General features: G+C 42.6%; 1 long non-coding RNA gene across 1 annotated transcript in view; it reads right to left on the bottom strand.

The window, feature by feature from the left end:
• Nucleotides 1-703: 703 nt before the first annotated feature.
• The window catches only part of LOC137624877 (uncharacterized), a 57,369-nt gene continuing 32,982 nt past the window's right edge, over nucleotides 704-25,090 (bottom strand). Inside the window, exon 2 of the long non-coding RNA XR_011040776.1 lies at nucleotides 704-1,893. This is a non-coding gene — a long non-coding RNA (uncharacterized lncRNA). The remainder of the gene's footprint in view (nucleotides 1,894-25,090) is intronic.

Below are 25,090 nucleotides of genomic sequence, written 5' to 3'. Positions count from 1 at the left end.
AGATCCTTACATCCTCACTCTGGGAATCACCATCGATTAACCTGCTCACCACACAGTTGAACAAGAAACTTCAGTATTCTGCTCTCCAATCTTGGACCCATCAGTAGCGTTTAAAGAGGCTTTCCAACATCCCTGGAGAAAAGTTAGTCATGTATGCCTTTCTGCCCTTCTACCTTCACATCTTACATATCTCTGACAGACATATCGAGACATTCACCTTTTCTGATGGCTCCCCAAGTACCTAAATGCTAGAAGGCTATCACTTGGACTTGAACCATGTTTTCAGACCTTTCTACTTTGTAGGAATTCTCTAGGCTAATTAGGAGCTTTGAACAGTCTTGCCCTCCTGGGAAACTTGAACAACAAAATGGAATGTCAATAGTCATAAGATCTCTCAAGTGGTCCCTAAATGAGCCCTTGAGATGGCTGTCAGATAGGATAAGACCCCCAAGACTCTTCTTCCTAGCCTTAGCTGTTCACATCTTCAATATGACTCCTTTTCTTGCTTCTCCTTATGTGTGAACACTAAAAAAAAAAGAACTCAGAGCTTCAGGTAAGAGTAACAGAGTCATCTTACACTAGAAGGATAAATAGGAGAGATCTTAAAAACGCTGTTCCTTTCTGGCTTCATGAGGCATTTCAGACATCCTTACCCTGCAAATCAGAAGATGGGAAGGACCATCCAGGGCATGAGTACACAAAGTTGTAGATATCCGATTAAGCTTTCATGAGGAACCTGTTGGAGGCGCAGGTCAAAGGATCTGGAAACGACAGACAACCTCCACTTCCCTTCCTCTACCTAATGGGTGTATACAGACAGGTTTATGGACAACCATTACTCTTTGCCTGGTGTTACCTGCTCAAAAGGTTCTGTAGAAAATGTAGTGCCCTCATGGGACAAAAAACAAATATTGCCAGGTAGCAGTCGTGACACAAGTTTAGAATAAGTGGTATGATTGATTGGCCTGTCAGGAGTCCTCACTTTAGCTCCTTTTACAGGACAGAGTGTCTAGACATACTGGGAAAGTAACCAAGTCAGTTTGGTTCTAGAGAGCAAGGAGCTTCGCTGACTGTCCAGAGGGCAGGACTTGCCCTACACTAGCCAGCAACTACAACCAAATTATAAGTTTCAACTTGTGGAAATTCCACCTTTGCCAAAATCATACTCCTATTAAAGGACTCCGGTTTGTATTGTTAGGAAAAATATAAATTAGTTTCAAAATTGTGATTTTTAAATAGGCACATAATGTTCAAGCATTGTAAATTTGTATTGGGTAATTATGTAACATTCCTTAGATCTTTCAATCACTTATGAATACTGTACTATTGAACAATGTGGCTCTATATAATACTAAAAGAATACTCACTATTTAGGTGGTTTGTTTAAAGTGATTCTCATTATCGCAATATCCGTTCATCTTCCAAGAGTGCTGTCCAATTTTATATCTAAATTGTACACGGTTGCAAAATGTACCAAATTTTTATATAATTGATAGTATAAGAAAAGCACCATTGATTAATTAACTATAATTTAACAAGTATTGCAATCATAAGGACAGTGGGTCCTTAACCTCTAGGGATTTTGAATCTGTTACGTGAATTACGTCTTTAAATTAGTCTACACTATAAATAGAACTAAAATTACAGACTCTAGGGAAAACTTTGTGCACAATATTAAAGTAAAGTATCATTTAAAGCTTTTATACCTAATGAATTTTAGCAATTCTATAAAAAACCCATTGCCTTTGAAATGAAGAAAACATAACTGGCTGGTATTACTACACCTCTTAACTTGTTAGACAGACAGAAGTTGATGGCTTTTATTCTTCAATTTTCGTTTAGAATCCCATGGCATGGTATACATCGCCAAGAAGGCCTCGACAAATGAATAATCTGCAATGCAAAAAAAATGTGAGATGTTTTGGACATGGAATGATAAACAGGAAGTCAAATAAAATCAGTAGCTAAGACCAAGACAAAGTATGGGGAATCATGACACGGGGAGTTACAAATGAAGGCCTAGATATACAGTGTGGGAATTCTTGCTGAAATATTTGTAGACAGGGAAGTTTAATTCAGTGGAAAATTCTTCACAACTCTGTAAATCACACAGTTATAAAAATCCAATTAAAATCAGTTTGTACTAATTAATAAGATAATCTAAGGCACTTGATCATTGTAAAGGAAAAGCTAAATAATGCAAAACAAAGATACAGTAACATTAAATTCAATATTAAACTTTCCCAGCACATCAAGAATATCAAACTTAATCCAAAGGCAAAATTTAAGTTGCTTGTAAAACTTATAGGAAAAGGGAAGGAAATTCAATGTATGGCTCCTCGCAGTATCCCGTATGGGACAAGTCTGGACCCCGTCTTTCTCAACAAACGTAGCTTCTTATATACATACTTAAATGGCAAAGAAAAGGTTCTTGAAGGGAAGCAGATAAGGATGAAAAATTATACCATGGTGAGGAAAAAACACTCATGTTATATCCCTGGAGAGCATTATAGAAATGTTGCTCTATGTAGAGAAACAAAATGGAAAATTATGTGCAGATCTGTAGAAGGGAGGAAATTTTCTCAATTTTCAATTAGTGTAGTTATTGCAACTGGAATTTTTTTTTTATTTTGCATGGATGAAAAGCAATCTATTAATGTGGTTTCAGTCAAACATTTAATGAGAATGTGCTAAACTAATCTAGAAATGTGAAAATGCTCAAGATATGTTTTTATAATTCTTTTTTGTATATTAAAATTCTGAATGAAACAAATTTTGATGCAGTATATACTCATACAATATGTACTACTTCAAGATAACCCACAATCTAAGCACTTACATTAGTAGTTGTGATAATTCAATCAAAAAATAGGAATCTCAATGGTTAAATGTATGAATTTTTTGTAAGTATGCACACTAATTGAATTTAATGTTATATTTTTTGCTGTAATATAGTTTCAAGCTAATCTTTAGGTCACGTTAAAAATTCTACTGTATTTAAACAATATTCAATGTCATTAACTATTAATAAAATTGGCAGCTGAGTAAACCTTTTCTTTATCAACCAAAGGGATTTAATGACTGTATGTAGTATAGATTTTACATACTTAACCTGGTACACTTTTAGTGTGTACACAGGAATTTTAAAACAGGTTTGTAAGCTAGGAAAAATTCAAATAACTTAAATAATTCGTGATTTGTTCATACACAAATACAAACCATCTTCCTCTAGTTGGAGACACTTATCCTTAAGAATGAGGAAGTGCCTATAACCAAACTGGCTATTTTACAAATGGGAATTGTCAAGGCAGGCACCTGGTCCTGTACAGGAGTGGAAATGATTCCTGTCAACCTTTTAACGACCTAAGCATAATGTTGCCAGTGTTAGGCTAGGTTCCAACCAGTCTAAATGTACATTATTAACATTCAAGAGAAGTGGGTTTACCTACGTTCCAATGCTTCAATACAAAACTTGTCCGTAAAGTTACCCAATTGCGAGGCTTACTTGCATCTCGGTTCACCACATAATGACATGGCTGCTGTACCCCAAGGCAGGGGGGAAAAAATTCTCTTAAGTTATGTTGTCTAAATAGAATAGAAGCAAGTAATCTTAACCTCTGCTTGTTACTCCTTGTAAAGCAGAGATGAACTCTAGAGTCCTGAATGACCAGGTTCTGGACCTCTGACAAGACAAAAGTTGAAGGAGGCCTTCTTTCGTTCTAAGCGATGACTCGTGACACATGAAATCCCATGCATCTAGCTTACTCGCTAGGCTAAGGACAGTGAAAATACATTTTTGATAGTCTGATCTCTATGCGACCCGTCTCACAGGCTCGGTAAGGATACGCTTGAGAAATATAGTCCTGAGGACTCTAGTAACATCTTATTAGATGGCTTCAGTTCGTGGGGAGGGCAAGCTTGTATAAAGCTCCTCATTAGCCTATATAATTCCACTGAAGAGGAAAGGTGTAAGTTCTTCAGTCTCAGACCTGGCTAAAGGCTGCTAAGCAACATCCTTTTACTGCTGACAGAGAGGACCCTCTCTTAGACTTAGGTTGATGAAGACTGCACAATGCATTACATAATGTTCTGACTAGAGAAGTATCCTTTCTACAACACCAAACGCAGATGATAGGTAGTTCTTCCAGCACCTCGGCGAGAAGCATCAGGGGTATCCAGTTACTATTAGCTGTGTGGCCACTAGAGTCAACCTGAGGAGCGATATTGTCAACATGATGCTGTGTAAATGGCAAATCAGTGAGGTCAATAAGGCTTATGCATCCAGATTTTCCCAAGGGTATTGGGGAACGTCTTTGAACATTGCCAACGGGTCTGGAACTGGAGAGCAGAATGCTAGAAATTTCTTGTTCAATTGAGTGACAAACTGCTTGATTAAAGGTGATCCTGAAAGAGAAAGAAGCCTACCCGCCGTGCATGGATGCAAGAAACACTCAGACCTTACACAAAACCCCTGGCAATTGAGCGTACTGTATCTGCTAGAACATTTCTCTTGCCTGAAATGAACCTTGTTGACAAGTTATCGCACTGTTGGTTGCCCAGGTGTACAGTTGTTTGTGAAACACTGCACCGTTTGTTGATGCAAGCCACAACAGTGGGGTTGTCGTTCATAAAAGCTTGATATGCTAGTAGCACTGCTTCCATTTCCAGCACGTCAATATGCTGGTACTTTCTAATATAAACTACATCCTCAAGGCAGTCTACTCAGGTGTACGCCCAACCCTTCCTTAGACCAGTCTGTGAACAGCAGCAACTCTGGAGGTAGTAAGTCGAGAGGAGCCCTCCTGGAGAGATTTTAGTTCAGCTGCCGGATCAGACTGTCTCTTACTTCTTGTTCTACTGGAGCCAGGTGGATAAGGGCTCACTAACTGCTGACCAGTGATGCTTCAGACACCCCTGGAGTGATTGCTGGTGGAGGTACGTGTGGAACAAGCCTCTCTAATGGCGAAGGATTTAAGATGTTGCCACTAAGGAGCACTGTAGGAAGCAATGTCTAAATCAGCATACCCCTGTACCCTATCCTTGGCTTGAGCATGAGACTGGACTTGAATCAATTAATCATGATCCTTACATAGAAGGAAGTCTGTTTTGATCTTGAAGCTACTGCCTTAGGAGGGCAACAGGATCAACCAATCGTCGACACAGCTCAAGAGACGAATCATATTTGAATGGGCACAAAAAGAAATGAGTGAACATTCACATGATCACTTGGGGCAATACAGTCCAATGCACATAGCACTGAAGTGATATATACTTACTTGAGGACGAAGGAGAGTTAATTTCTGTAGGACCGATGAATGGGTATCTAGAGGAACACTTTCTTCAGGCCCAAGGAAACCATGAAGTCTTTCATGATGGCAGATTGTACGGTATTTGCCATCTCCATCTTGAATGGTGTCTGAGATGAAGTCGATGACCGGTCACCAGCCGACAGTTGTCTTCTTCACCAGGAAGAATCAACTGTAGAACTTAGGAGAACTGTCTTTGATAACCTTGAACCTGTTCTTTTCCACCATGGATATCACCTATGCTGCTAAGGCCAGTGTTTTTCACCATTCCAGTGGGCAGGAATAGAACATCGATGATGTGAAGGTGAAGGGTAGTTGGAATCCGTCACAAAAGATTTCCACCACCCTGGTCTCTGCCACGTTGTCTATTAGCGTAACAGGCATCGACCCACTTGCGACAGCTGGAGGAGGAGAATGCCGCTCACCTTCCTGCATTTCTCCATTGTAACCACGTCTTCTGCTAGAAGACGGTTGCAGACTACAGCACTGGAGCATTCTTTATTGACACAATTAGCCCACTAGTTAACTGATTGGTGTACCAAGTCATTCCTACTCACCTGAGAGAACCAAGTGTGTACAGTACTTCTTCCTCATCTTGGGAAATGACAATTTCCTCAAGGCTAAGTATGTTACTGCCCTTGAAAAACGGTTGATCCATGAGGTTGCTAGGAGGCTAGCATGGAAGCAGTTTCCATGAGAGCAAACTCAAGGGACGAGAATGATAGCCCTTCGTGCTTATGTTGCTCTGATGTCGGGACTGCTATTGGTGGACCGATGGGTCTGCCTCCTCTGGAACGTAAAACCTCCATTGTTGAGAAAGAGAGGGTGGATCTTGCTTGATCAGCTGGAGTATAATGAATTCCTTGCATCAGATATCTAGGAAATTATCTTCCCTAAAGCACCATAACAAGAAAAGTCCAAGGCAATTTGAGGGTGGCTTTGGACTTTTGAAGGATGCCTTTGTTTCAATCAATGGACATCACCCCTTGATAGAAGCCGTGGTGGCTCGAGGTTGATGAATGCACAAATTAATTCTAGAGCCCTGACAACGTCGCGATTTTCTCATAATGCCAGCACAGGACCGGTGTCAATACAGTAATGTCGACAATATCCCAGGATCAGGGATCTCGACGTACCTTGATAGAAACCTTCCCTGCAGAGACAGCCCGTAAGATCAAATGATCCAGTCAAGAGACTGAATTGCCCTTGGTTTTAGTGCCCTTAAAGGCCAAAAAAAAAGCACTAGGTGTCTTGGCCTCCAGAGATCGAATGGGAGAGCATGGCACCAGGCAGCTTGCAGTTGCGTCACCCGAGTGCTCGACCCTAAGTTGAGAGCACCCTTGGCAATGATCGCGCAAATGTGATGTGGCAACTACGTCCTTGTACAAGTGCTGAGGGTAGTCCTGAGAAGTCGCCTGTTTCAATTCCTTATTGCGGTCTCACCGTGTGGGAAGATCTCAAGTCATAGACCGTACTCGGTGTGTATTTATATCGGAACAAATACCTTTTCAGGGTTTGCAGTGAGAAGGTATGAGGACCCCTTCCCTGTAGTATGCAACATCCCTACTTCATGAACACTGGAAGATTGGAAGTAGCACTAACTCCTACTGATTGATCTTCTTAGATTTCAATGACTTCTTCTTCAGCCAAGAAGTAGCAGCATTCGCAGGTTGGGATGACGGCAGACCATTCTGTACGAGACCGAGAGCAGTGTACAGATATTTCTTCCCACTGTGGGATAGTTTTCTGGCAAATTGCTTCTCTCTTTCTCCCATGAGTGAGAAAGAGAGATTGGTCAATCATCAAAGAAGGAAGGAAGATGGGCAGTGGTGAATGTGCTCAGTGGAGTGTGAGACCACTTGTACTGTATACTAAGACACCTTCAGACATGTTGATCCTTGGTACTGCACAGTGCCTCTTACGCACAGACAGATAGATACTATTCTTCCTGGACTTCTTCAATAATGTCTTCTATTTGTTCTCCAAGAAGTTGCAGCGTGAAAACTCTGACATAAATATGACAAAGAAAAGAGAACTCAGGATTTTACCCTCTATGGAGTTATACAAGGTAATGACAACACTCCTAAGGGAGAATAGGCCACAAGGGATTCTTTGAAGAGAGAACACTACCAGGCGATACACCCTTAATATCTTTCTGAGGTTGGGAAAACACTGCTGCAGGGAAATAAGAAAGGCAGCCTCCCTCCCCTTGACGCTTGTTGGCGACACAATCTCCTCCTTCTGATAAAGTAATAGCAATGTCTGTGGAATGCCAACTTCCTTAGGTGCACAGTTAATATCGTAAGGCCAAACTATCGAGAAATGAACAGCAACATACACGGCCTATACAGGAACAAGTATGTTGCATAACAGCAGAAAACTATCCCACATTTACCGTTTATTCAGAAAACTACTGCACACCCTTGTCTTCCTCCTCTAACATATCCCTAGAACATGACGATTTGCAAGCACATTTATCCAATCTAAAAGAAAAAGCTAAAGATTTAAACAGCTTGTTTATGAGGCAAAAGTATATATGTATGTAACTATGCCGAAATGAAAGTGAAGGCTGAGCTGGGTGGGGCATATCAACTCCAATTACAACCAACTTGTTAAAAGTTTAAATGGCTTTTTTTAGCTTCTCCAAAATCACTCTTATTAATGGACAATTGTTTGTATTCTTATAGAAAAAAATTAAGAATAAATTTTACATCACTATATCAAAATTCCTCTCCCACACTGGACCAAGTTCATATGTCAGTCACCCAGACAGGTGATAGGTGTACTCTTGAGCCAGAAGACTACCATCAAACAAGAAATCAGTTACTGGAATATAACTAACGGAATACTGCATATTATTGAACCTTATGATGAAGGCAGGACCATTAGACTTTCATGCAGGATAATTCTTTACAGCCTCTTATTACCCAAATTGAATGCCAAAATTCTTTAAAAGGTGGGAACAAAAACCATTTATGATCTGAAAGTATGTAAGGATTTTAGTATTGAAAGTTTTTCTTACTTCCATGAATCAAACCTGTAAAATGATATTTTCATAATAAAATAAATTTTTGAACATACTTACCCGCTGGTTATATAAGAATGGCTAACGTCCCTGACGCCTCGGCAGAACTATTCAAAACTCGCGGCTAACGCAGGTATACCAGGTGTACACTAGCGCCCCGGTGGACTACAGGTAGAACTACTCCCACTTAATCAGATTTTCCTTGCCCCTTGGTCTCTAGAGGGGAGGAGGGTGGGATTATAACTTATATAACCAGCGGGTAAGTATGTTAAAAAATTTATTTTATGAAAATATAATTTTCAAACATAAAACTTACCCACTGGTTATATAAGAATGGCTGATTGACACCCTTGGTGGCGGGTCCGACACAGCAATTTGATTGAAAATTCACTTAATAGTTACACATAAGTAATATAAGCGGTTCATACCTGATAAGGAAACAGACTGCAATGGTTCTCTGCCTCATTCTGTCCGCTTTCCTTAAAAGATCCAGCGGTCCACCCAGGGGGCTGAAGATCTCTAGGAGCTGTCAAACGGTGCCATAACCTATAACATGACAGGACCTCAACTAATACCCTTCTTCCGGGTGCTCTCAAGGAACAACATGATCACCTGACCAAATCAATAGATTGCGGAATACTGTCGACCAATCTCCACATACAACCATAAAACAACAAGGTTCCAAGAGAAAGAAAAGGGTACTAGGAATTAGGGGATCATAGTGGTAGATCCTTCACCTACTACCGCATTCGCAGCAACGAATGGACCCAAAGTGTAGCAGTCCTCATAAAGAGTCTGAACCTGTTGTAAGTAATGGGATGCAAATACAGACTTACTTCTCCAAAAGGTCGTACAGTATTATGCTTTGCAGAGAACGATTCTGTTTAAAAGCTACTGAAGTAACCACTTCTCTTATTTCATGAGCCTTCATCTTGAGCAGTCTAAGATCCGCCTCATTACACTGTGAATGAGCTTCTCTAATTAAAGGCCTTATAAAAAAGGATAGAGCATTCTTCGACATAGGCTGCGAGGGCTTCTTGACTGCAAACCAGAGTGCCTCCGAGCTGCCTCTCAAGTTCTTTGTTCTGTCTAAATATATCAATAAAGCTCTAACAGGACAGAGCATTTCTTTTATATCATCGCCCACTATGTCATAGAGACTAGTAATTTCAAAAGACTTGGGCCATGGCCGAGAAAGGAGTTCATTCTTGGCCAGAAAACCTTGCTGCAAAGAACATATCACTCTTCCGTTTCTGAATCCAATGCTCTTGCTGAAAGCATGGAGCTCACTGACTCTTTTAGCCGTTGCCAAGCTCACTAAGAAAAGGGTCTTCAAAGTCATATCTTTAAAAGTAGCCTAGTGCAGAGGTTCGAACCTGTCACTCATAAGAAATCTAAGTACTACATCTAAGTTCCAGGCTGGAGATACCTGATGACATTTTTTAGATGTTTCAAAAGACCTAAGTAGGTCTTGCAAATCTTTATTGTTGGAGAGATCCATATTCCTATGTCTGAAAACAGTTGCTAGCACACTACTGTATCCTTTAATCGTCGGGACAGAGAAATTACGCTTATTCCTCAGATCTAAAAGGAAGTCAGCAATCTGTGTTATAGAGGTATTGGACGAAGACACCAAGTTAGCCCTACACCATTCTCTGAATACCTCCCATTTGGACTGATACACCCTAATGGTAGATGTTCTCCTTGCTCTTGCAATAGACTTGGCTGCCTCCTTCGAAAAGCTTCTAGATCTTGCGAGTCTTTCGATAGTCTGAAGGCAGTCAGACGTAGAGCTCGGAGGTTTTGGTGATTTCTTGCCAAATGGGGCTGTCTGAGAAGATCTGCTCTTAACGGGAGGCTTCTCGGCACGTCCACTATCCACTCCATTACCTCCAGGAACCAGACCCTCGACGGCCAGAAAGGAGCAATTAGTCATCCTGGTCCCCTTGTGAGATACAAACTTTTGCACCACTTTGTATAGGATCTTGAAGGGTGGAAACGCGTAAACATCCATGTATGTCCAATCCAACAGGAACGCGTCTATGTGAGCTGCCTCGAGATCCGGTACTGGGGAGCAATACGTTCCCAGTCTCTTTGTTTTGGAGGTTGCAAAGAGATCTATAAGAGGGCGACCCCATAATCGCCACAGCTTCTTGCAAACATCCAGATGCAGCATCCATTCTGTGGACAGAACTTGATCCCTCCTGCTGAGCCTGGCCGCACTCACATTCTTGGCTCCTTGAACGAATCGAGTCAATAAAAGAATCTTCCTTTCCTTTGCCCAAAGGAGTAGAGATCTCGCTAACTTGTACAGAGACTTTGAGTGGGTCCCCCACTGCTTCGCTATGTATGCTAGGGCCATGGAGCTGTCTGCATTGACCTGAACCACCTTGTCCAGGACCAGAACCTCGAATCCTTTGAGGGCTAAGTGCACCGCTAAGAGCTCCTTCTGATTGATATGAAGAGCCCTCTGCTCCTTTGTCCAATGCCCTGAGATCTCTCTTCTTCCCAATGTTGCTCTCCACCCCGAATTTGAGGCGTCTGAAAACAACACAAGGTCTGGGTTCCTCTGCTCCAACGAGAGGCCCTCGCTGATTTTGTGAGCATCGTTCCACCATCGAAGATGTGTTCTGATCGTACTCGGAACGGGAATACTCTCCTTGTTGAGACAGTCTCCCTTTTTCCAATGAGCATTGAGGTGGAACTGAAGGGGGCGTAGGTGCAATCTCCCCAGAGGTACAAACTTCTCTAGAGACGAGAGGGTTCCCAGAAGACTCATCCATTCCCTTACCGTAGTGACTTTCTTCTCCATAAAAGCCTCCAGCCTTAGAAGAGCTGACTGAACTCTTGCAGGCGACAGAGAAGCCAGAAAATCCTGACTCCGAATTTCCATCCCCAAATAAAGGATTTTCTGGGATGGAGTCAGCTGTGACTTCTTTGAACTCGCTAGAAGTCCCAATTCTTTTATCAAATCCAGGGTCAACTTAAGATCCTTCAAACAGCGATCGAACGAGGGAGCTCTTATCAACCAATCGTCCAAGTACAGGGAGGCTCTGATGCCCCTCGAGTGCAGCATGCTCACCACATTCATCATTAGTTTTGTAAAAATCAGAGGAGCTGTGCAGAGGCCAAAACATAAGGCTCGAAACTGGAAGACGTCCTTCCTGTATACGAACCTCAGATAATGTCTGCAGCTTGAATGTATCGGAACATGGAAATAAGCGTCCTGGAGGTCCAATGATACCATCCAGTCACCTTTCCTCACCGCTGCCAGTACAGTCTTCTGGGTCTCCATGGTGAATTTCGAGTTCTGGACGTAGCGTTTGAGGGCGCTCACATCCAGAACCGATCTCCATTGAGAACTAGGAACAAGCGGTTGTAAAACCCTGGAGACTCCAAATCCTGCACCCTTTCTATCGCTCTCTTTTCGAGCAGAAGCGACACTTGAAGGTGCATGACTTGCCTCTTCGGTTCTCTCTTGTACTTAGGGGAAAGATCCACAGGATCTGCGGCTAAAGGAGGTTTTGATATAAACGGAATTTTGTATCCTTCCTTTAGAAGACGTACGGACCAAGGGTCCGCTCCCTTCTTCTCCCAGGCCTGCCAGAAGTTGTTTAGCCTGGCTCTCATTGCTGCTTGAAGGGGAGAGCAGTCAGACCCTGCCTCGACTGGGCTTGGCTCCTCTTTTCCTTTGCTCCCCTGCCTCTGGTTTGAAAGTACTTCTCCCTGTAGGTTTACCTCGAAAGGGCTGAGCAGAATGAGAATATGATGTCCCCTCCTTAGTTCTACAAGAAGAGAAGGATGTAGGCAAAACCTTACTGGTTGTTTTAGTAACCAAATCCTGAGTAGTCTTCTGAGTTAAATTTGCAGCCACTTCCTTAACTAAATCCTGCGGAAAAAGAGCCGAAGACATGGGTGCAAAAAGCAACTCCGATCTCTGACATGGAGTGACCCCCGCAGAGAGGAAGGAACACAAAGTAGCTCTTTTCTTTATAACCCCTGCAGTAACCAAAGCAGACAGCTCGTTAGAACCATCCCTGACTGCCCTGTCCATACAAGACATAATTTGGATAAGACTACTTGTGTCTGCGTCCTTCATCTCGGTTACTCTTCTGCTTAAGGCTCCCAGTGACCAGTCAAGTAAATTAAATACCTCAAACGCTCTGAACAATCCTTTCAAGAGATGGTCAAACTCCGACATTGACCACCACACTTTAGTCTTTCTCATGGCCAGGCGACGGGAAGAGTCCACCAGGTTTGAGAAGTCTCCCTGCGCAGACGCCGGAGCTCCCAAACCCAAGACCTCCCTCGTCTCATACCAAACGTTCGACTTAGAAGCTAACTTGGCTGGTGGAAAAGCGAAGCATGTCTTGCCCAGAGCTTTTCTTGAATCCATCCATGCTCCCATTAATTTCAATGCTCTCTTAGAAGAGTGGGAAAGCACCATTTTTGCATAAAAGGAAGCCTTCGCTGCCTTGCCTAAGGTAAACTCAGAAGGGGGAAATCAACTGGTGTAAAATTGTCTGGAAATAATACCGAGAAGACTAGCATTAGTTTTTTGAAGTCCACCGAATGTTGAGGTGGTTTCTCCTCTCCCTCCGAGATATCCTCCAATTGTTCCTCGTGAGAGAGAACCTCAACCGGATCTTCTTCTAACAATTCAGAGACTGGAGCTGTGCTTTGACCCAAACGTTGATCTTCCTGTGCAGGCGCATCAGTGGCGACATGGGCGCGCTTGCATTGTTCCATATCCACATCCAATTGACAGTTATTCGCCTTGCGTTTGCTGTCACGATTGATTTTATAATAGGATGAATCTAGCTGGCACTGCCGCTCCGCCGCGTCACGCTCCCGTGCTGGCGCTCTACCCATTCATGACTCGACTGGCGTGGGTCGTCACACTGGCGCTTGGCGCCTTCATCAATTAACTTCTGAGCCTCGTCACGCTGCCGCTCAGGCTCAGCTTGCGCCTCGCGCCTATTCCCATCCTGCCGCTTCACAGCTCGCTCCGCCATTTAGCGAACGTCATCACACTTAGACTGACGATCGGCTGTATGCTCTTTTAAAAGCTGCTGTGAAACAGAGCTCCGCCGAGACAAATCTACCTCAACCTGCCGCTGAACAGTGATACAGGGAGACCATCTGTGCGATATCACGTCAGCCCCAGAGACAACAGGCCGCCTTGGCGACAACGGGTCTCCCACCGAAGACTGACGCCCAGCCTCACTGCCAACAGCCGGTTGATAAGACTGCGTCATCGACGATAGCTGTTGTTTCATATTCAACAACATAGCCCACCTTGGATCGTCTTGAGGAGATAATTGTGTAGCCTTTTCTATAGCGAATTCATCCTCTTCATCGCTCTCTAATCCCAATCCAAAGGGAGAGGCGGAGCATGAATCGTCACACCCGAACCAGAAATTAACTCCGCATCCGAATCAATTACTCTATCTCCATCGGAACCCACATTCGTGCGCTTTGCAGGTGAACACTCATCAAGGGACCGACCCCATTCCGGTGTTTCCCAATGACTACAGCCCGGCTGTTGCAGGGAGGAAACGTGCCGCTGTTCCACTGACTGAATTTTCCTCTTAATCGGTCTAGAGGCTTTACGCCACTTATCGTCACGTGACCCTTTATCTGAAGAGGGGGACAAAGCATTAACCTTACTTCTTCTATAGTGAGGGTGAGCGAACTGAGCTACGTTAACAGGATCACTCGAGGGAACGTCTACGCGATTGATGGAGCCTCTCGTTCCCTTTCGCCCTTCGACATAACTTCTCCCCTTCTGGGAGCTTGCCAGAGGTCTTAGGCTAGGCGAACGACAGGATCGCGCAGGTGCGCCCTCCACAACACTTAACACAATCGTCGAACTATTAACACTTGATTGATCACTAGCATGACCACTTTAAAGTAAATTAATTTCTGACATCATCTGTTTTTTGTCCACCGCTAAAAATTCAACCCTCATACCAAGAGCTTGAATTGCGGACATCATCTCCCTCATCGTAGGTTCTTTAGGATCTTGATTTACCACTACGGGGGAAGAAATAGGATTAATGACATCAGACCTAGATAAATCCACAGAACGGGAAGAACTACGTCTAATTCTCTCTTTTCTAATCCTATCTTTTTCTAATTTCTGAGTATAACGCCCATAAGCTACCCCCTAACTTTCCGTTAACGAAGAACATTCTTCTTACCGATCCCCATAAGCACACAATTTCCCCCTACATTTAACACAAATTGTGTGCGGATCAACAGAACCTTTAGGAAGGCGAGTCTGACAACCCTTACTACACTTCCTATAAACAGGGGAGGGGTCGCCATATTGAAAAGTGACAAGAGAAAATTAAACAATAACAAGGGTCAAAATAACTAAATAGCCTCAAAATAATAATGATTTCAAGAATATTTGAAAAGGAAATTACGAAAACGAAGGCCAAAAACAAAAAGACAGAGTATATCACCAAATAAACCGTCCGATTGAATGTAAATAGCGAGTGAATTTTCAACGTTCTGACCAGTATGGTCGGACGAGAAAATCTGATTAAGTGGGAGTAGTTCTACCTGTAGTCCACCAGGGGGCTAGTGTACACCTGGCATACCTGCGTTAGCCGCGAGTTTTGAATAGTTCTGCCGAGGCGTCAGGGACGTTAGCCATTCTTATATAACCAGCGGGTAAGTTTTATGTTTAATATTACAGTATAAACTTAATACTGTACACTTCCATAGGTGGGGACCAATCCAAAATTATATAGAAAAACAACCCAGTCTCCCCTTTCAAAAAAAAAAAAAAAAGAAAAAAAAATGTACCAACCACAAAAATACACACCTCATACAAAACATTTTACCTCATTTCTAGAAGTCACCTATGTCCCGTAAGCAGAGACCCAACTTATACTAATGTATATCGTTACTGAGATCATAATTGAAATTGGAGGCAGTACAGTGGGATACATAAAAGAACAAATTACCTATGAAAGCAGGATGCTAGGAGCACAAGAGCTCCAACAGAGAGAATAGCTCAGTGAGGAAAGGAAAAAATCAAGATTAGTGTGCCTGGGTGTACCCTCAAGCAAGATTCTAACAAGACAGTGGAAGACAAAGATACAGAGGCTATGGCACTACAAAAGACCAACTTTTGAGTGTCCTCCTTGAAGAGCGGCTTACCATAGCTAGAGACTCTTCTACCCTTATAAAGAGGAAAGTAGCCACTGAACCATTACAATGCAATAGTTAACCCCTTGGATGAATTTTTCTAATGGAGAATTACTTGAGAAAATTCTACCTTACATAAGAACAGAACCTTCTTTTAATGAAAGACAAGTGAATTAGCAACTTATCCAGCACCGACTTACTGCTTTGGGATTCAAAAACAAATAGCCAACCCCGAAAAAGGAGGATTCGCCTGTAGACTTAATGTGAACATGTACAAGAAGCATCACTCAATATTTAATTCTGATAACCTAAATGAAGTATATCTTGATTATTTCTTTTATTCTTGTTACCTACATAGAATATACCATTCAATAGCCCTTTACTCCTAGTGAAAGTTCCCAAATTCATTTCAATGAAAACATATTTTACAATACTGTAGTTCAAAACCTACTGTATATTCTGATGAACTAACTCAGATTAAAAGATAAAAGTATTTTTATTCTTTGTAAAAGATTATATTCTGAATATATGATTAAAACCTTTATCTGCATTAACCCTTTTACACCCAGCGCTATTTGGAACTTTCCAACCCCTAACCCCCAGGCGTTTTTTTTTCCAGCACATTTTGCAATATAATTTTTTTTTAAATTGCTCGAACAGCCTTAATTTTCGTCATAGAGAGGCCAGGTTAGTCTCATTATTTTGGAAAATGCCTGAAGTTTCTCATAAAGTTATCAAAAATATGCAAAAAATGTAAAAAACAGTTTTTAGCAAGGACGTATCGGTACGTCCATAGGGGTAAAGGGACGAGTTTTGTGAAACGTACCAGTACGTCCATCGGGGGTAAAAGGGTTAAAATAAAAGTCCACTAAACTGCAGTTTTCCACATTGGAAAAGGCGATGGACTCAACTAATGGGATAACATTCATTGGTGTACAAAATGTAAGGAATTGCTCAAATGAGGGTGAATCAGAACGTGGAAATAAATACTGTTTAAACCTATCGAAAACATTGTCTTCACTTTTTACTGCCAATAATACTGAAGCTGGCAACTCCAGGGAAAAATATCTTACCCCTGTAAATTTGAGTTTGTCGACCTCAAGAACATTATGACCAGAAATGGATTTTCATTATAAAATGAAATTTTATTGCATACTTACTGAACAATTATATAGCTGTAGGTTCCCTACAACGGCAGACATTAGATTAAAAAATACCGCAGTGGCGCCGCCATCGCTGACATAGGTGACGTCATCTCCCTCCACTCGGGGGAGCTACAGGTACAACTGTCCAGGCAACAACAATTCATTCTGCCCAGCCATCCACTAGTGGGGAAGAGGGAGGGCTTTAATTAATAATTGTTCGGTAAGTATGCAATAAAATGTAATTTTATAATGAAAATCCATTTTTATTGCAGTGTCTTACCGAACAATTATATAGCTGATTACCCATTGAAAGGATGGGGGGGGGGGACTGTGGATGTAAGTTTTACTTCAACAATTGTATACGATTCTTGAAAATAAAGTATATCCAAAAGCACTGTTAGTGCCTGTTGTACCTTATCTTGTAAGAGAGCTACTGCAAGAGAAAACTGCCTCTGGTCGGCGCTCATCTTACATAGTAGAAGGCTTGGAATATGACCAATGGGTGCCTCTACTTGGAGTAGAAGATCCTCTTAGTCATGGTGTTCACCGCTGACTGAACGAATGAATGAATGAATGATTTAAAGTTTTCAGGCATCCTGACACCTAAGGTCATTGACGCCGGTAACATTTAATTTATGTATACAAAAATAAAAAATGAGATAAAATAAAAAATTAAAGAGTATTCAATTAAAATCATAAAAATTGAAAATTAAAGAGTATTCAATTAAAATCATAAAAATTGAATGTCATAAAAGTTAAATATTTTTCAGAAGACCTGCTTCTGAAAGAAATCTAAAAATGCCACTTGCATGGTAGGACACATCATTTCCAAGAATCTTGGCAAGGATGAACCTGCCACCCTCACCTCGAGCCTCAAACAAATATCTATTCTGCAAGTTGTTATATAATTGGGGCATTCGGTCAACAAATGCCTTACTGTTAGAGGTACTAAACAGTTGTCACAATACGGTTGGTGTTGGCCCTTCAGCAGAAACTCATGTGTCAACCGAGTGTGACCAATACGGAGACGACAAAGAGACGTCTCCCATTTTCGGGGCATCATATTATACCTCCAAGGAGATATAACATTTGTTACCTCTCGTATTTTATTCCCATCTAGGCTATCCCATTGCTGTTGCCATTTATTGCAAACCAATTTCTTGATGTCAGGTAAGAAATCATTACAGGCAATGGGATACCTTCTTGGCAGCAACTCGGATGCAGCATTCTTAGCCAGTAAATCTGCCTTCTCATTCCCACACACACCTACATGTGCTGGAACCCAACAAAAGTGAACTGTTATACCTCTCCGTCCAATAATAAAAAGCCATTCTAAAATCTTTAAAAATGTTATTTTCATTAGTAAAATAAATTTTTGAATATACTTACCCGATAATCATGTAGCTGTCAACTCCGTTGCCCGACAGAATTCTACGGGAGGGATACGCCAGCTATCACTACACTAGAAGGGGGTGTACTCACAAGCGCCACCTGTGGCCAGGTACTACAGTACTTGTTGTTGACGCCACCTCACTTTTTCCTCGGTCCACTGGTTCTCTATGGGGAGGAAGGGTGGGTCAATTAAATCATGATTATCGGGTAAGTATATTCAAAAATTTATTTTACTAATGAAAATAACATTTTTCAATATTAAACTTACCCGATAATCATGTAGCTGATTCACACCCAGGGGGGTGGGTGAAAAACCAGTGTACAAGACTAAAGGATAGCTAAGTATCCCGTATTTCATATAATCAGTTATCCACAATAACAATGAAATAATAAGTACCTGGTAAGGAAGTCGACTTGAACCGTTACTCTGCCTTTAATAAGATCGTCTTCCTTACTGAGCGCAGCGTTCCTCTTGGAAGGCTGAATCAACTCAAAGGTGCTAAAGTATCAAGGGCTGCAACCCATACTAAAGGACCTCATCACAACCTTTAACTTCGGCGCTTCTCAAGAAAGAATTGACCACCCGGCAAATCAACAAGGATGTGGAAGGCTTCTTAGCCGACCGTACAACCCATAAAAAGTATTCAAGAGAAAGGTTAAAAGGTTATGGAATTATGGGAATGTAGTGGCTGAGCCCTCGCCTACTACTGCATTCGTTGCCACGAATGGTCCCAGGGTGTAGCAGTACTCGTAAAGAGACTGGACATCTTTGAGATAGAATGATGCGAACACTGACTTGCTTCTCCAATAGGTTGCATCCATAACACTCTGCAGAGAATGGCTCTGTTTGAAGGCCACTGAAGTAGGCACAGCTCCCACTTCATGTGTCCTTACCTTCAGCAAAGCAAGGTCTTCTTCCTTCAGATGAGAATGTGTTTCTCTAATCAGAAGCCTGAATAGTAAGAAACTGAGTTCTTAGAACTTGGAAAAGAAGGTTTCTTGATAGCACACTATAAGGCTTCTGATTGTCCTCGTAAAGGTTAAGACCTTTTTAGATAGTACCTAAGAGCTCTAACTGGGCAAAGTACTCTCTCCAGTTCATTCCTCACCAAGTTGGACAGGCTTGGGATCTCGAACGACTTAGGCCAAGGACGTGAAGGAAGCTCGTTTAGCAAAAACCGAGCTGCAAGGAACATGTAGCCGTTTCAGATGTGAAAACAATGATCCTGCTGAAGGCGTGGATCTCACTTACTCTTTTAGCTGTTGTCAAGCACACGAGGAAAAGAGTTTTTAATGTGAGGTCCTAAAAAGAGGCTGATTGGAGAGGTTCAAATCTTGATGACATAAGGAACCTTAGGACCACGTCTAGATTCCAGCCTGGAGTGGACAACCGACGTTCCTTTGAGGTCTCAAAAGACCTAGGGAGGTCCTGTAGATCTTTGTTGGTGGAAAGATCCAAGCCTCTGTGGCGGAAAACCGCTGCCAACATACTTCTGTAACCCTTGATCGTAGGAGCTGAAAGGGATCTTACTTTCCTTAGATATAACAGGAAGTCAGCAATCTGGGTTACAGTGGTACTGGTTGAGGAAACTGCATTGGTCTTGTACCAGCTACGGAAGACTTCCCCTTGAGACTGATAGATTCTGAGAGTGGATGTTCTCCTTGCTTTGGCAATCGCTCTGGCTGCCTCCTTCGAAAAGCCCCTAGCTCTTGAGAGTCTTTCGAAAGTCTGAAGGCAGTCAGACGAAGAGCGTGGAGGATTGGGTGTACCTTCTTTACGTGAGGTAGACGTAGAAGGTTCACTCCTAGAGGAAGAGTCCTGGGAATGTCGACCAGCCATTGCAGTACCTCTAAGAACCATTCTCTCGCGGGCCAGAGCGGAGCCAACCAACGTCAGCCGTGTCCCTTTGCGAGAGGAGAACTTCTGAAGTACCCTGTTGACAATCTTGAACGGCGGGAATGCATACAGGTCGAGATGGAACCAATCCAGCAGAAAAGCATCCACGTGAACTGCTGCTGGGTCTGGAATCGGAGAACAATACAACAGGAGTCTCTAGGTTATCGAGGTAGCAAACAGATCTATGGTTGGCTGACCCCACAGGGCCCAAAGTCTGCTGCAAACATTCTTGTGAAGGGTCCACTCTGTGGGGATGACCTGACCCTTCCGGCTGAGGTGATCTACCATGATATTCATACCGCCCTGAAAGAACCTCGTTACCAGCGTGAGCTTTCGATCTTTAGACCAGATGAGGAGGTCCCTTGCGATCTAGAACAACTTCCACGAAAGAGTCCCTCCCTGCTTGAAGATGTAAGCCAGGGCTGTGGTGTTGTCAGAGTCCACCTCCACCACTTTGTTAAGCTGGAGGGACTTGAAGTTTATCAAGGCCAGAATAACCGCCAACAACTCCTTGCAATTGATGTGAAGTGTCCTTTGCTCCTGATTCCATGTTCCCGAGCATTCTTGTCCGTCCAAAGTCGCACCCCAGCCCGTGTCTGATGCGTCCGAGAGGAGACGGCGGTCGGGTTTCTGAACAGCCAAAGGTAGACTTCCTTGAGAAGAAAGCTGTTCTTACACCACGCGAGAGAAGACCTCCTCTCTTCGGAAACAGGAACTGAGACCGTCTCTAGCGTCATGTCCTTTATCCAGTGAGCAGCTAGATGATACTGAAGGGGGGGGAGGTGGAGTCTCCCTAACACGATGAACAGGGCCAGCGATGAAAGTGTCCCTGTTAGACTCATCCACTACCTGACTGAGCATCGGTTCCTTCTCAGCATGCTCTGGATGCATTCTAGGGCTTGGAAGATCCTTGGGGCCGACGGAAAAGCCCGAAAAGCTCGACTCTGAAGATCCATACCCAGGGAGACAATGGTCTGGGATGGGACGAGCTGAGACTCCTCAAAATTGACCAGGAGGCCCAGTTCCTTGGTCAGATCCATAGTCCATTTGAGAATCTCCAGACAGCGACGACTTGTGGGAACTCTTAAAAGCCAGTCGTCTGACGGAGCCGGACACAAGATCATGGTACTGCTGCACAGTCTGTGAACTGTCAACCATGGGGAAGCGAGGAAGTACAGTGACAACCCGAAGCTGTCTAGACTGTCTGGGTCGTACAGACAACTCCTTATCGGGTTGCTGAGGTTGCCGCACTGCGTCACAACAAGTCACTTCTGCTGGTTGTTGAACGTCTTCCCAGTGACAAACTGACTCCGTAAACAAAAAAATCCTCTAACAAGGACTAAGCTTGGACTGCATGTCTTGCAACACAGCTCAAGGTCTATGGGAGCAGGTGTGGTAACAGACGGGATTAGCGACTGAAGTGGAACCATTACCTTCCCTGGAAGCATGTTATGCTTAAATAAAAGTCCATAGGAGGCTACGCAGCTAAAGGCTCCTCTCCAAATGACAGAGTCCTCAAGGGAATATCAGAAGGAGGGAGAAAAGCACTTTCTCATCTACAGGGACCATATCCGAGAAAAGCTAAGTTCTCTCAGTGAGGGTTTCACTGGTGCAAAAGCAGCAGACTAGAAGGCAACGTTATGAAACTGCTTGACAGTCTAGTGAGTTGGCAACAACCAAAGATGTGTGACTGAGAAGCATGCGGTAAGGTATGCAGAGCATGTTGTATGCAGAGCATGCTGTATGCAGAGCATGCTGTATGTAGAGCATGCTGTAAGGTAAGCAGAGCGTGTTGCATGGCGTGTAACATTTCTCAGAAATTCCATGACCAGTGCTAGAGTGAGTAATATCGCATTACTGTCCATTGAAAGTGCACGTGCCGAGGGAATTGATTTAGACTGTTTTGTTGATGAATTTGATAGGCGGCATGATAATCGTAGAATTAAGCTGCACTAAATGTACTATAATCTACTTCACCTCAGGAAAGGGAAACTCGCCCTGTTGGCAACACTGCACTACTTCATGCATGCTCGCATGGGGTTTTAATATCAACATAATATTTACCTTACATTCATAACTCATGATTCATTTTTGTTTTGAAGATATTTTTGCCATATTTTGTGATTTTGTTAAAAATATATTGCAAGGAATACAAATATATTTTTATATTAAGTAATACAAATAACCTCCATTATCATAATGTTTGTGTAGGCATACATGTATATGATTACAAATGCAAGTTATGAAAGTAATGAGGTGTTATTATTGTCATTTGTTATTTCCAAGTTGAATGGGAAGAGGCTCAAGTTGAGGAGAAAGTGGCAGATGCATGCGTTGAGGTGGCTGACTCATAGCATGAGGTAGCTGCCTCAAGAGTTGCGCTTGCTGTAAGGGTTGCGGATGCGCAGTAGCAGGTTCCTGAGGAACGAGTTGAGGTTCCTGAGGTGTGAGCTGCGAGAGTTGAGGTAGCGACTGCGCAGAACGCAGTTCTTGTCTCGCGAGTTGAGGTTCCTGAGGAGCTAGCCTAAGGAGTTGAGGCTCTCGCCTTGAGGAGGGTTGAGGTCGCTGCAGCGAGTGCTGAGGTGGCTGCCTCATGGATGGAAGAGGTTGTCGTACCTCAAGAGATTGTTGCCTCGCTGGTGGAACCGCAAGCGGAAGCGGAGGAAGTAAGGTATAAGATTCCTGCTCCCATTGCTGAGGTTGCCTTAAGGAAGGCGGAGGTTGCTGCACACCGCTGGTAACTGGCAACTCAGAGCGGTAAGGTATCCTGAGGAACCTCAACATCGTACGCCTGGCAGACTGGACTGCGGTGAGGCGGAGCGATCGCAGGAGGAGGTGTAACCTTCTCAGCCTGAAACTCACGCATTAAGACCGCAAGCTGCGACTGCATGGACTGCAGCAAAGTCGTCTTGGGATCAACAGACGATAAGGTCTGTTGAGGCAAAGCCTTAATAGAAGATGAGGTCTGTTGAGGCATCGCCTTACCTCTCTTAGGAGGTGTGCAGTCACCTGATGACTGCGGAGAGTCAGAGCTAACTCAATGACTGCATCAGGGTTGTTGAACTCTAGAGGTCTGGACTTTACGTTTAAGAGGTCTTGAGACCTGAATCCAGCGTTTTCTCCCCGAAATTTCTTCTGCAGACGAGCAAAATAAGGGCTCAATCATCTGCGGGTGGGAGTGACGGTCTCTGTAAGACACGCCCGCAACCACCGAGGATACTTCTGTGCGCCGATCAAGGCCTGCCGAACCCTTTTGCCCTTCGACATTGCTTCTCCCCTGGGATTGGGAGCTTGCAAGAGGTCCCGGACTGGGAGGACGACTGGCACGCACAGAAGTACCCTCACGCACAACACTGACACACTTTGCGCTAATCACTTATCACTTTTGAATTTCTGTTTGCACTTATTTCACTGAACTCGAAACTTTAAGTGCTTTGAACCTGAAACACGCAATTCTATCCTTCCTTAAAAGTTAGTAATTGCGAAAACAGAATTACAATGTAACAGAAAAATCTAATGAAAGATAAATAATTCAGTGGCTGGAAAGAGACTAAACACTAGATCAAATAAACTACGTTTAAAATCTCTCACCTCATAAAGCTTGAGAACAGGAATAAACTCAAGAAACGTTTACCTTCTTCCCCTAAAGAGACTAGGGAGAAGAGCAAAAACGATAACAACGTTACTCGCTTGAACGAAACGTTTATCCAGCTCTCTCTCCCTCCGTCTCTATCTCTCTCTCTCTCTCTCTCTCTTGACTTAGAACCTGAGAGAAGAGCCCAATCATATATATCGTTAAAACATATTATTGTTAAAGGAAAAAAACTGAAATATTTCCCAAATAAAAAGTTCCTTTATTAGAATAAAAACCATTAAGCTAAAAAAGAATGAACAAAACGTTAGAAACGGTTACTCTTACTGCAACGTGACACCGTGAAAATTCTCTCTCTATCGTAACGATAGAGCGCAAGTTGAACGTTCTGAACGTCAACAACTGCAGAGACAAAACAAAACGTTAGTTCAACTTTGAAAACAGTACGAGACTATCAAAGAAATTCTTTCAAAAACATTAAAATAGCATAATATGTTAACAGGTAAAACCGAAATGACGGGCTCAAGTTAAATAACTTCGGTACAAGAAAAGACCGCCTACTATTAGGAAAGGTCGAACATAAACAAATATAAAAATTAATTTTAATAAGTTTATAAAAAAAAAGGAAGTTAATCGAAGAGGCCTAAAAAAGGCGGAGAGATATAAAATAAATCTATAACTTTGTTAAGCAAAATTAAGAAAGAGAGTCTATACTCTCTTAGACACCAACACTTCCGTCTAAGGGAAGGGTCGGCCATTTAAAGGTGAAAGAGAGTTCATACTCTCTTCGTCACCATAATTAATCAAATTAATTCCAAAAGCTAACTAAGCTAATATAGAAGTTTCCAGTATAGCGAATAGCTGCAAATTTTAGAGAAATACTTCACCAAACCGTGAACAATACTCCAAAATCATAAGCGTATCCAAGAACGTCTTGCCGGAAGCACGACAGAGGAAAAAGTGAGGTGGCGTCAACAACAAGTACAGTACTGTAGTACCTGGCCACAGGTGGCGCTTGTGAGTACACCCCCTTCTAGTATAGTGATAGCTGGCGTATCCCTCCCGTAGAATTCTGTCGGGCAACGGAGTTGACAGCTACATGATTATCGGGTAAGTTTAATATTGAAAACTAGAGGGTTATTAGAATTAAAAACTTCTATAGCTTGAAGGACACTCCTTGCATCACTAAAAATTGTAAAATTACCCTCCTTCTCCAATGCTATTTTCTCAATGGCGGTTAATATGCCATACAGTTCCACAGTAAATATGGAAGCGGTCAGAGGAAGTGCACCTCTACAATTAAAACTATTACTATGTAACCCAAATCCAACGCCAGCATCAGATTTGGAGCCATCAGTATAGATAAAAGTTGATCCTCTATGTTCTTTAACATGTTCATTAAAAAGAGACCTGGCTTCTAGGTCTGACATATTCTTCTTATCTCCTATAAAATATTTACAAAAAGATATCTCTGGTAACTTCCATGGAGGCGTTGATGATACCTTGAATGGAAGTACCTTACATCTAATTATATCCAGACTGTTTAATAATTGTTTCACCCGAAAGCCATAG

This window comes from Palaemon carinicauda, chromosome 2 (genome assembly GCF_036898095.1).
Source record: "Palaemon carinicauda isolate YSFRI2023 chromosome 2, ASM3689809v2, whole genome shotgun sequence".
Classification (NCBI taxonomy): Eukaryota; Metazoa; Arthropoda; class Malacostraca; order Decapoda; family Palaemonidae; genus Palaemon; species Palaemon carinicauda.
The sequence above is the reverse complement of the archived record's forward strand: the minus strand, read 5'-3'. Positions and strand labels throughout refer to the sequence as shown.